Source organism: Pinus tabuliformis, chromosome 2_2, assembly GCF_031772625.1.
Source record: "Pinus tabuliformis cultivar Carrire ecotype Pingquan chromosome 2_2, CPIR1, whole genome shotgun sequence".
In the NCBI taxonomy this organism is placed as follows: Eukaryota; Viridiplantae; Streptophyta; class Pinopsida; order Pinales; family Pinaceae; genus Pinus; species Pinus tabuliformis.
The window spans coordinates 277,847,083-277,857,570 of record NC_142300.1 but is presented as its reverse complement, the minus strand read 5'-3'; the positions used below and the strand labels follow the sequence as shown (position 1 = coordinate 277,857,570).

At 33.3% G+C, this 10,488-nt stretch overlaps 1 pseudogene; it reads left to right on the top strand.

The window, feature by feature from the left end:
- Positions 1–7,454: 7,454 nt before the first annotated feature.
- LOC149192384 (ATP synthase delta chain, chloroplastic-like) lies at positions 7,455–8,479 on the top strand (annotated as a pseudogene).
- Positions 8,480–10,488: the final 2,009 nt, after the last annotated feature.

The window sequence follows — 10,488 nt, the reverse complement described above, 5'->3', positions numbered from 1 at the left end:
CTTTAATGAATTTTGAAGGTTGTAACAAGTTCTGTGTAGAGGTCGGGATTTTGGGCTAGAAAAGTGGCCTAAATCTTGGGGTCACTGGAACAAAACTGGAAATTTTGGTCCACATTCACTGGCATGCAGGCCTGTGAGAGAAACTTTAGGTTTTTGGTCGCTCCCTTGCCCATAGCATGAGAGAGACTATGGCCTAAGAGATCGAGAACAACAGTGGGACCCAGGTACAAGCTGTTTGAGTGGTTGACTTATCTCCTGAGGGTTTTGTTGATAATGTTGGAGAATTGTTTATGATGTTTCGTTGATTCCACTTCCTTAAGGTCACATAAGAGGTCAAATATTATCATAGTAGCCTCTGATCTCATGTTTAGCCCGGTTGACATGGTTACTTTGGGTAGACCTAGGAGGGGGTGTTACACTACCTTTAGCCAATACTTAGCCAAATTCCTAGCCTTCCAAACTCCTACTTCCTTGCATTTTTCCCTTGGGAATTAGCCCCTATTTAATGGGGAAATCCTCATTATGCAAGGTGAAATTTTCATAGGCATTCATCTGATTGCATGCACCATTGGTTTAGTTTAGATGATTTTACAACTAATAGTAAATTGTCCCTAAACTCCAATCTCAACTAGGTATTTCTCTGAATATGCATGAGTTAATTATGAGTGAATCTTTAGTTTACTAGTTGATCACTGCAAAAAACACCCCATTGTTCAACAGGTAGCACCGCACTACAATGGGTTACACCCCACTATTGGACCTCCCACTCATGGCAAAGTTTAAGGGTGAATTTTAGCCCAAGGGCGAAATTTAAGGGGTTTTGCATTTTAGAGGGGCGAAATTTTTATAAAACACCCATTTGATATAGTTAGCCCAACTTTTATTTAAAAAATAATTATTTTTTTCATTTTAGCCCCCAAAAAAGGGGCGGCTAAACCATGCAAAACTCATTTGGCCCGATTCGCCTAGGTTTGGGAGGTTAAATTCTTGCAAATCGCCTGATTTTCTGCTTTGAGATGTTAAATTCTTGCAAATCGCCCATTTTCTGGTTTGGGAGGTTGTTAAATTCTTGCAAATCGCCCATTTTCTGGTTTGGGAGGTGATTTGGGAGGTTGGATTTGCTCCCAATTGCCCTGATTTCTTGGTTTTCAAATGGAGGGCAAGGGTGATATAGCTCCCTGTTTTCAAATCTGGTTTTCATCGATGGCAAGGGTGTATAAATTTGATAGTCAGTTTGTGAATCCTCCATTTCTGATTTCTAAGTTGGTGACTCCTTTCAAGTAGTGCTAGGGACCAAAGTATACATTTTGTGAATCAGAATCATCCTCCATTTCTTGGTGACTCGTTGCAGGCAGCGCAAGGTATCAATTTTGTGAAAGAATCCTCCATTTGGACCATTTCTGAATTGTTGACTCGTTGTCAGGTAAGCTACAACCATCAAACCAACTACTTGAATATGAAATCGCCCATTATTGCATTTATTATACATTATTGCTTGCTCTTTGTGTCTGCATACAACATTTGCAGACTTTTCCCCTGTCTCCGCTAATGCATTGATTGGGCTGGGCATACTTACTTGGCGAACTTCTTTTTTCTCGTCTATAGGTAACATGGTTTAATATCGTCAATATGCTTGTAAGTAAACAACATACATGACTCTATTTAGGTGGGAACATGGGTGAACTATCTCTTTCGGGTATGACTAAATGAGTGGGGCAAGATTGAAGGGTATCCATGTGGTCCTTTCGATGGTCTATATCTCAGCGCTATAATCCTTTCCTAATATGCTAGGAAATGTTTTATCACGTATGGAGCTGATTGATCGGTTGTGGAGTGTAGCTCACACTATCTTTCTATGTGCTCCCCAATTTATGCGTGCCTCAACCAATGGATATGTCCCCCAAATTATGCGTGCAAGTGTTCTCGGTTCCACATTGAGTGAATGAAATCGTTGGTTCCACATTGAAACTAGTGAAATCATTTAGTCTTAAGAAAAGGGTCAAGTGGTATCTTCTAAGGGATTCATTCAGGGGTCTAAGGTTAACATGTTTAGCTCTAAAGAGTCAGTAAAGAAATAGTTAAGTAAGGGAGAGGTGAGGGATGAAGTGATCTCATCCCGCTTACGCTGATAAGAAGTCCTAATAGTGGTAGCTACTCTAGTGAGCACTTAATTCATTAAGTGTGAGCTGATCAAAGCATCTCCTTTACTTGTAGCCTGAAGCCAATCCAATTCTATGCTAATAAGTCCTTCCATCCCATCAGTTCGATTAAGTCTAAGTAAGACCAGTCTGATCTGATGAACTTACTGCTCTTCATAACATTTCTATAGAACACTCGTATAACATAACTCCTACATGTTAATTTATCACATGATGTGTAGTCTTAGGCACTAGCAGAGGCATGGTCTCAACATTTATGACAATGTATTAACATGTCAAAGATATAACAATGGTTTTCAATGCTGAACCTCGCATTCCTACCACAATTCTCACCGAATTCCTTAGTTTTGGCAAGATCACAATCTAGGCCTTTGTTCCCATCTTCATATTCCTTTTCATTGATCTGCATTGGTTAGGGGCCTCAGTGACCAGCTAATCTATCTAAAAAACCTCAATGTTTTTAAAGTAGGTTGAGAAGGCATTATATTTTTTCACAGATGGAAAATAAGCCTCATACATGGCCTTAGAATATTCGAAGTATCTCAAATACCTCAGTCAAAGTTAGTTAATATTTCTTTTATAAGATTGAACAGATGCTTTAGTTTTCAGTGTTATCCAGTATCTAACTTGAGTAATATATGATATAATCACATGAGTTTGACCAGCTATTGCAATGTTTAAGGAGACAAATGGTATGATTTTTTAAAACAACTAGTGTTATGTTTCTTACTCTGGAGTATGACCATGGATTAAGTAAAATATGCTATTGAACTCCAATTTTTTGCCTCCGATCTATGGGGAAATCAATTAAAAGACCTAATATGAAAGATCCAAGGTTCAAGAATCTCAGAAGAAGATCTGAAGTAGTTTGAAATTCTTTAATCATTGAAAAAACCAGTGAAGGTGTCTTCAGGATGTCTGCTAAGGCTTGTTTGAAATGAAATCCCTAGATCGAAAGGTATGTGTTACTTCTCTTAGTGATTTTTAGTTGAAATTATTTTGAAGAAGATCTCATAGTGAGGACGAGAAAACAGAAAATATGTTGCATTTAAACTAGTGCTAGTGTTCTTAGTTCCACATTGAGTGTATGAAATCGTTGGTTCCACATCTAAACTAGTGAAATCATTTAGTCTCTTCTATATAACACTCGTATAACATAAATCCTACATATTAATGTATCACGGGATGTGTAGTCTTAGTTAATGCGCACTATTTGAGGTATTTATTCCATAATAGTTAATATTCCTCAACTGAATTCTGGGGGAATTCAAATTGGAGTTGTGATGTCACTAGGAAGAACAAAGGTTATAGGATTTAAAATCACAGTAGTAGAAGGAAGAAGGGGATCCCTTGTGATTTGTGGTAATGATCTATAGTAACGGGTAATTGCAGATCCATGGTGGAGAAAATAGTTCTAAATGAACCAACATATTTCATGTTGCCCAATAATATCCAACCCGTTGGCTTAAGGGCCAACTGGAGAATTGCTTATAGTCTTCCAATATTTGGAAAAAGGGCCCGCCTTTCCATAATTTATTTCAATGTCAAATAAATATTAATCACCATTCTTCATCCTTATCAAGTTATCAAAAAAATTGAGGCTAAAACACAAAGGCTATAGATTATATAGATTTCCCTCTTCCCGAGTCACGTTATCTCTAGTCAAGCTACACACATAAAATTAATTTGACTCTTCCTATGGAGCTATTGAACTAATGGATTTGTTTCCTGGAAAGTCAGATAATTTCAAAAGTTTTAGAGCATGCTCCTTCCATAAAGAAAACTTCATTTCTTTTGCAAGTAATTTTTTCTTGTGCATTTTATAAATTAGCTTTTAATTCTTCTATATCCTCTTTTAGTATTCTCTCCAATGTTGATGAAAATTATGTAATAATCCAATTGGTGAAAATCAGACATGCCCAATTAAAAAGAAACGGAACACTACTCACAGGAAATATGAAAAAGCATAAAGAACATTGCTTTGGAATATAAGATTATGCCAACTACAAAAACTAGGGAAGCAACTCAGCCACACAATGCTTGTAAAATCCATCAAATTTGACATAAGGACCACAAAACAACATATAAGGGGGAAATCAAATTATATTTATGTGCCTATAATGTAGGCCCATACATCAACTTTATAAAGTGATATATTGTTTAAAAACTTGTAATAGCATTCTTATAATCGAAGTGCATGATCTAGTATGATGCTTGACAATCCAATAAGTCCTTATAGGCATAATGTACCTTGTAATATGACCTTTCAGATATACCAATGGATTTAGTAAAATATTTTCAGTAATAATGTCATATTGAGTAGGTTCATTATTGGAGGTTGTGGGAGTTGTATGCCTCTTCATTGTTCCTTCACTTTCTACTGCATTTCTTCCATCATTGGGGATGAGATACAATTGCATTTTATCTAGCCGAAATGAATTAAAATATGCATGATGAATAGGATATGAATAGTGGATCACTATCAACTGCAACAACTCTTCTAACACCCATGTTTGATGCTGCAAATATCCCAAGGATTCTAGATCCAATTCCACAATATAACACGTTCTCTCCACCTTTTACAAATTTTTGTAGCAACAAGATACGTAATCTAGTGGTAGGATATTCCCTTGGTTCCACATTGAGTGTATGAAATCGTTGGTTCCACATTTAAACTAGTGAAATTGTTTAGTCTCTTCTATAGAACACGCATATAACATAACTCCTACAGGTTAATGTATCACGGGATGTGTAGTCTTACACACTAGCAGAGGCATGGTCTCACATTTATGACAATGTATTAACATGTCAAAGATATAATACTGGCTTTCAGTGTTGAACCTCGCATTCCTGCCACCATTCTCACCGGATTCCTTAGTTTGGAAAGATCGCAATCTAGGCCTTTGTTCCCATCTTCATATTCCTTTTCATTGATCTGCATTGGTTAAGGGCCTCAGTGACCAGCTAATATATCTAAAAAACCTCAATGTTTTTAAAGTAGGGTGAGAAGGCATTATATTTTTTCACAGATGGAAAATAAGCCTCATACATGGCCTCAGAATATTCGAAGTATCTCAAATACCTCAATCAAAGCTAGTTAAGATTTCTTTTATAAGATTGAACAGATGCTTTAGTTTTCAGTGTTATCCAATATCTAACTTGAGTAGTATATGATATAATCACATGAGTTTGACCAACTATTGCAATGTTTAAGGAGACAAATGGTATGATTTTTTAAAACAACTAGTGTTATGTTTCTTACTCTGGAGTATGACCATGGATTAAGTAAAATATGGTATCGAACTCCATTTTGTTGCCTCTGATATATGGGGAAATCAATTAAAAGACCTAAGATGAAAGATCCAAGGCTCAAGAATCTCAGAAGATGATCCAAAGTAGTTGAAATTCTTTAGTTAGTGAAAAAACTAGTGAAGGTGTCTTCAGGGAGTCTGCTAAGGCTTGTTTGAATTGCAATCCCTAGATCGAAAGGTATGTGTTACTTCTCTTAGGGATTTTTAGTTGAAATTATTTTGAAGAAGATCTCATAGTGAGGATGAGAAAATAGAAAATATGTTGCATTTAAACTAGTGCTAATGTTCTTGGTTCCACATTGAGTATATGAAATTGTTGGTGTTTAATAGTACCACATTGAGTGTATGAAATCGTTGGTGTTTACCAATAAAACAACAAGGAAATTCTACAACAAATCCATATGAAATTTACTCATTTAACAATGGATTCCATGCTAGATCACGCCTACATTCAAATCCATGAGGATTAATATTCTATTTTCTACACAGAATTCAAAGAGTCACTAATTTTTCTAATAGAATTTGTCCAAAAAGCCGACTGCATGGAATGGGAATGATTCAAAGCCCACCCATAGATATCTAGCATGGATATTGACCCAAGCCAAACTAGTAAACCAAAAGGACTAAGATAGACCTACAAGGATGATGTTGTTTCAATGTTATACAAATGAATTATTATATTTTATGTCTTAAAAGTTAATAGTTTCCCATTATCATTGTTAAATCATTTTTGTGAAATTCCATTTTGCCTCAAAATTCAATTTCTGATATATGTTCTTTCAATGTTGACTCAACAATTCTTTTGCAAAATACAATTCTATTTTCTATGAACAAGTTAATTTATATGAAGCATATCTCAACTCTTGGAAACTGTTGATGCAGGTTTTCAGTTCGATTTCAAATTTTACTTGTGGAATATTCAGTGAGATGTTAAAACATAATCGTGGGAAGAAACCATCAAGGCAAATGGATGTATTATCATACTTTCAAAAGGCTCCGTCCAAAAATACACATTCTCATCATGATTCATGCTCCTTTGAACAATCTGTTACTGAAAGAGAGGTTAACTCTTGTGGAAATGCATTTGATATTCATATGATGGGTGAAATAATAGGTTCCTCAAGTGATCAGGGTGAGATAAATGCAGTTTCAACAAACATTGGTGATGCAAATGTTAAATATTTTTCCTTGGAAGGTGACAAAATCCATTTGCGGAAAAGGAAAAGAGGTCAATGGACCATAGGGAGACAATTCCAAGAAAATTAGGTCTCAAGTTTTCTATTTATTGAAGAAATACCTCCTACAAATTAGAACGAGGTTTTCTGACAAGTTAGATGTAATGCGTGTAGTTGGAAAAATCAAAAGGTAGTGAAATTTTAGATGAAGCTATCTGATATAGTACAAAAGCATACAGGAAAGGTGTATGAAAAGAAAATTGTAAATGCTAAAGAGAAATATATTGTTAGATGGAAATCTTCTAAGGAATGTCGACATGTTAATATAAAAAATATTTAATAAGTAAGAGGAAACTTGAGGCAAGTGGAGGAACCATCATATCTCTATTTGAAAAGATGATGGAAAGAATTTTGTTATCCAAGACGATACAATTGAGCATTGTATTTCAAATCTTATCTAAAGGTCATCATATGCAGATTATCCAAATCACATGAAATTTCTATCTTTTCTTCAAGTTCCAAACTTTCCATCTTCTCATTGATTTGTAACCAATGGTTGGGAATGGGCAAGATATCTAGCTCAAGTAGAAAAGGATGATTTGAAAGAGAAGATTTCAAATGCTAGGTTTTGGCATTGTCTTTGGATGAGGTTACGACTATAGATAATACTTCATGGATTTGCGTGAGCATTTATATGGTTAATGACCATATTAGGCATTCCTATCTACTTGGGATTAAAAAAGATGATATAGACTTGTACAACTGAAAATATTTATGAACTTTTTCTTAATGGTTTGAAGGAAATTGGTATGGATCATTTAATGATTGCAAAAAGTTGGTATGCATTGGAGCAGATGGAGCATCGGTAATGCAAGGACAAAGGAATGGCCTTTGTGTTAGGCTACAACTATCAACTTCACCATATATGCTTAATATTCATTGTATGGCTCATAAGATGAATCTTGCATTTAAAATAGTAAGCAAGTTTCCATCAGTTTCAAAAGTTGAAGATCTTGTACGTGAGACTCATGCATACTTTTCTCATAGTCCCAAATGATATTTAACAACAAATTTGAACTCATGCAGAGATGGGTTCTCTGAAGGGTCCTGGTGGCCCTAAATGTTCAATGTGCATCCTTTGTGAGAGTTGCTTAAAAGGTGGGAAATGGAACAAGTTCCCATAGACCACTTTTTAAATCTTCCCTTATAAGGATACAGTTGTCTAGGACAACGAATCCCTTGGCTTCTAAAGTTCCTCTAATGGGTAGTGGCAATAGAGGCAATGTTGTAATGTCAGATACCACTATAGGATCATATGTTGAAATACTTGCAAAGCTAACATAGCCTCCCATTTCACTACATCTTGTCAATAATGACATTGAGAAGCTCTCTCACCTTATAGATTACAAAGGGTTTTATAGCTTCCTCACTAGCCTAATAATTAAGGAGGAGAAAAAGAAGAGCATTATCAAGGCCATTGCAGATGATCCCAAGTTTCATCCTCCCACTTTGAATTTTCTCTATGGAAATTATTAATGACATTATCATGGATTTTGAGATGGCCTACAATACACTAACTAACACACAATTCGCAGTTGTGACTTCTAGTATACATTTTGAGAATCAACATCTAACTAAAATTGCCAAGAAATTCTTGAGTTTAATTGGTGCCAATAATGTTAGACTAAAAGTAGTCATTTATCTCTTTCTCATTCCATGCTTCACCATCCGATATGGATAGACTTTGTCCAATGTTATAGACATGAGTGTGAAGACTGAGTTGGAGAAATTGACAAGTCAAATTGGGTATAAAGAGAGAATTGAAAATGTATGAATCTGAGATGTTTGTGTATCTTTGACACAAGATGAATCCAATGTATGGTTTTCTTTGTCTTAGAGAAAATAACAAAAAAGAAAGTTGAAAAGTGAACTTTCACCTCATTCATTTTATAAAAGAGAATTTCCATTTATTTTTCAAATAGATGCTTTAATTTCATTTATAAATGTTTTACGCATCTTTATAATAAGGTTGTGTATTCTCAAACATTAGGATATATTCAACAAGATAAAGATCAAAGTCGCATAACTCTATATAATAAGGTTGTGTATTCTCAAATGTTAGGATATATTTAACAAGAGAAAGATCAAAGTCACATTCAATTATTCGACTATTTTTTCACAAACATTTTTCATATCTTTGTGTTTTAATGGATGTTGTAAGGTAGTCTCTTCTGAAATGTTAGGATATATTTATGATAAATGCTTTGATAAGAATATTTTTAGTAAAAATTAATATTTTTTGTCATCATTACGTTGAATGTAATTAAATTTATTGATTTATTTGTATTTTATAAATAAAAAATTATGATTATTTGTGTTATTAAAGGTTTTTTGAAATTATGTAGCTAATTTTCAATTATAAACTTTAGTTATTAGCATGCATTCTCAAATCTTCTATTCCTTCTGTGTATCTTTGCACCTTTAGGGGCAATTGCTAGTTACTAATGTGGTTGTGCATATGTGATTGATATATGCTTTATATCAACCACATTTACTAATGTGGTTGTGCTAGTTAACTATGGATATTCACTCCCACTTATAATGCTAAAAACACCATAAATCATATTCATATAACATTTTATTTGATTTCGTATAATTATTTTAAAATAAATCTTAATCTTCATTTGTTAATAAATATTCTATCAAATTAATCATCCACCCAATAATTATTGATTGAGCCGATGAGCGAATGTGTAAGTTTGTCTGTATGTCTATTTCCTTTAAAATAAAAATAAAAAATATGTTCTAAATAGAAAATAGTGTTTGTTATAGTAAAAAAATGAATAGAAATATAAAAATATACGAGTAAGATGTTTAAATCTTATACATTTCAAAAATATTTCAACAAGAAATTTAAATAAACTATTTGAATATCTATGTTAACTAATTTATGTTGATATCAATTTCATATAAAAATTAATATTGACATATATTTAAAAATATATTAATAATAAAAAACCATTTTAATATAAGTTAAGTATATATTTACACCGATAGGCATCCCATTATTGGAATTAGCCACTTTAATCTTTTTTCTATTCCCTATTGGAATTGGCCACTTTAATCTTTTTTCTATTTAATTTTTTTGATCGATGGTCTAAATTGAAAGATGCCAGTATATTCTTGTCATTGTCACTATGCATGAATGAAATTGCCTTGCATATATAATCATGTGTTTAAACCTTGCTTAAATTAATTTTTTACCAAATCATGATTAAAAATTTACAGATCTATGTTAACTAATTTATGTTGATATCAATTTCATATAAGAATTAATATTGACATATACTTAAAATATATTAATAATAAAAAACCATTTTAATATAAGTTAAGTATATATTTACGCAGATAGGCATCCCCTATGAAATTAGACACTTTAATCTTTTTTCTATTCCCTATTGGAATTGGCCACTTCAATCTTTTTTCTATTTAATTTTTTTGATCGATGGTCTAAATTGAAAGATGCCAGTACATTCTCGTCATTGTCACTCTATGAATGAATGAAATTGAAAGTGATAACTTCCTTGCATATCTAAATCATGTGTTTAAACCTTGTTTAAATTAATTTTTTACCAAATCATGATTAAAAATTTACCGCTCCACTTATTTATCTCCATGTATTGAGATTAGAGAAAATGAAAATGAAAATTTTAGTTTCAAACATCATTATGAAACAAATGTCCATTTACAAAATATTTAAGTAAAATGAATTAAAAGTTTGTTCTAGTTAGTATGCACGTATGTTAATTAAAAAAATAAATAAACCATATGGATTGTAACACC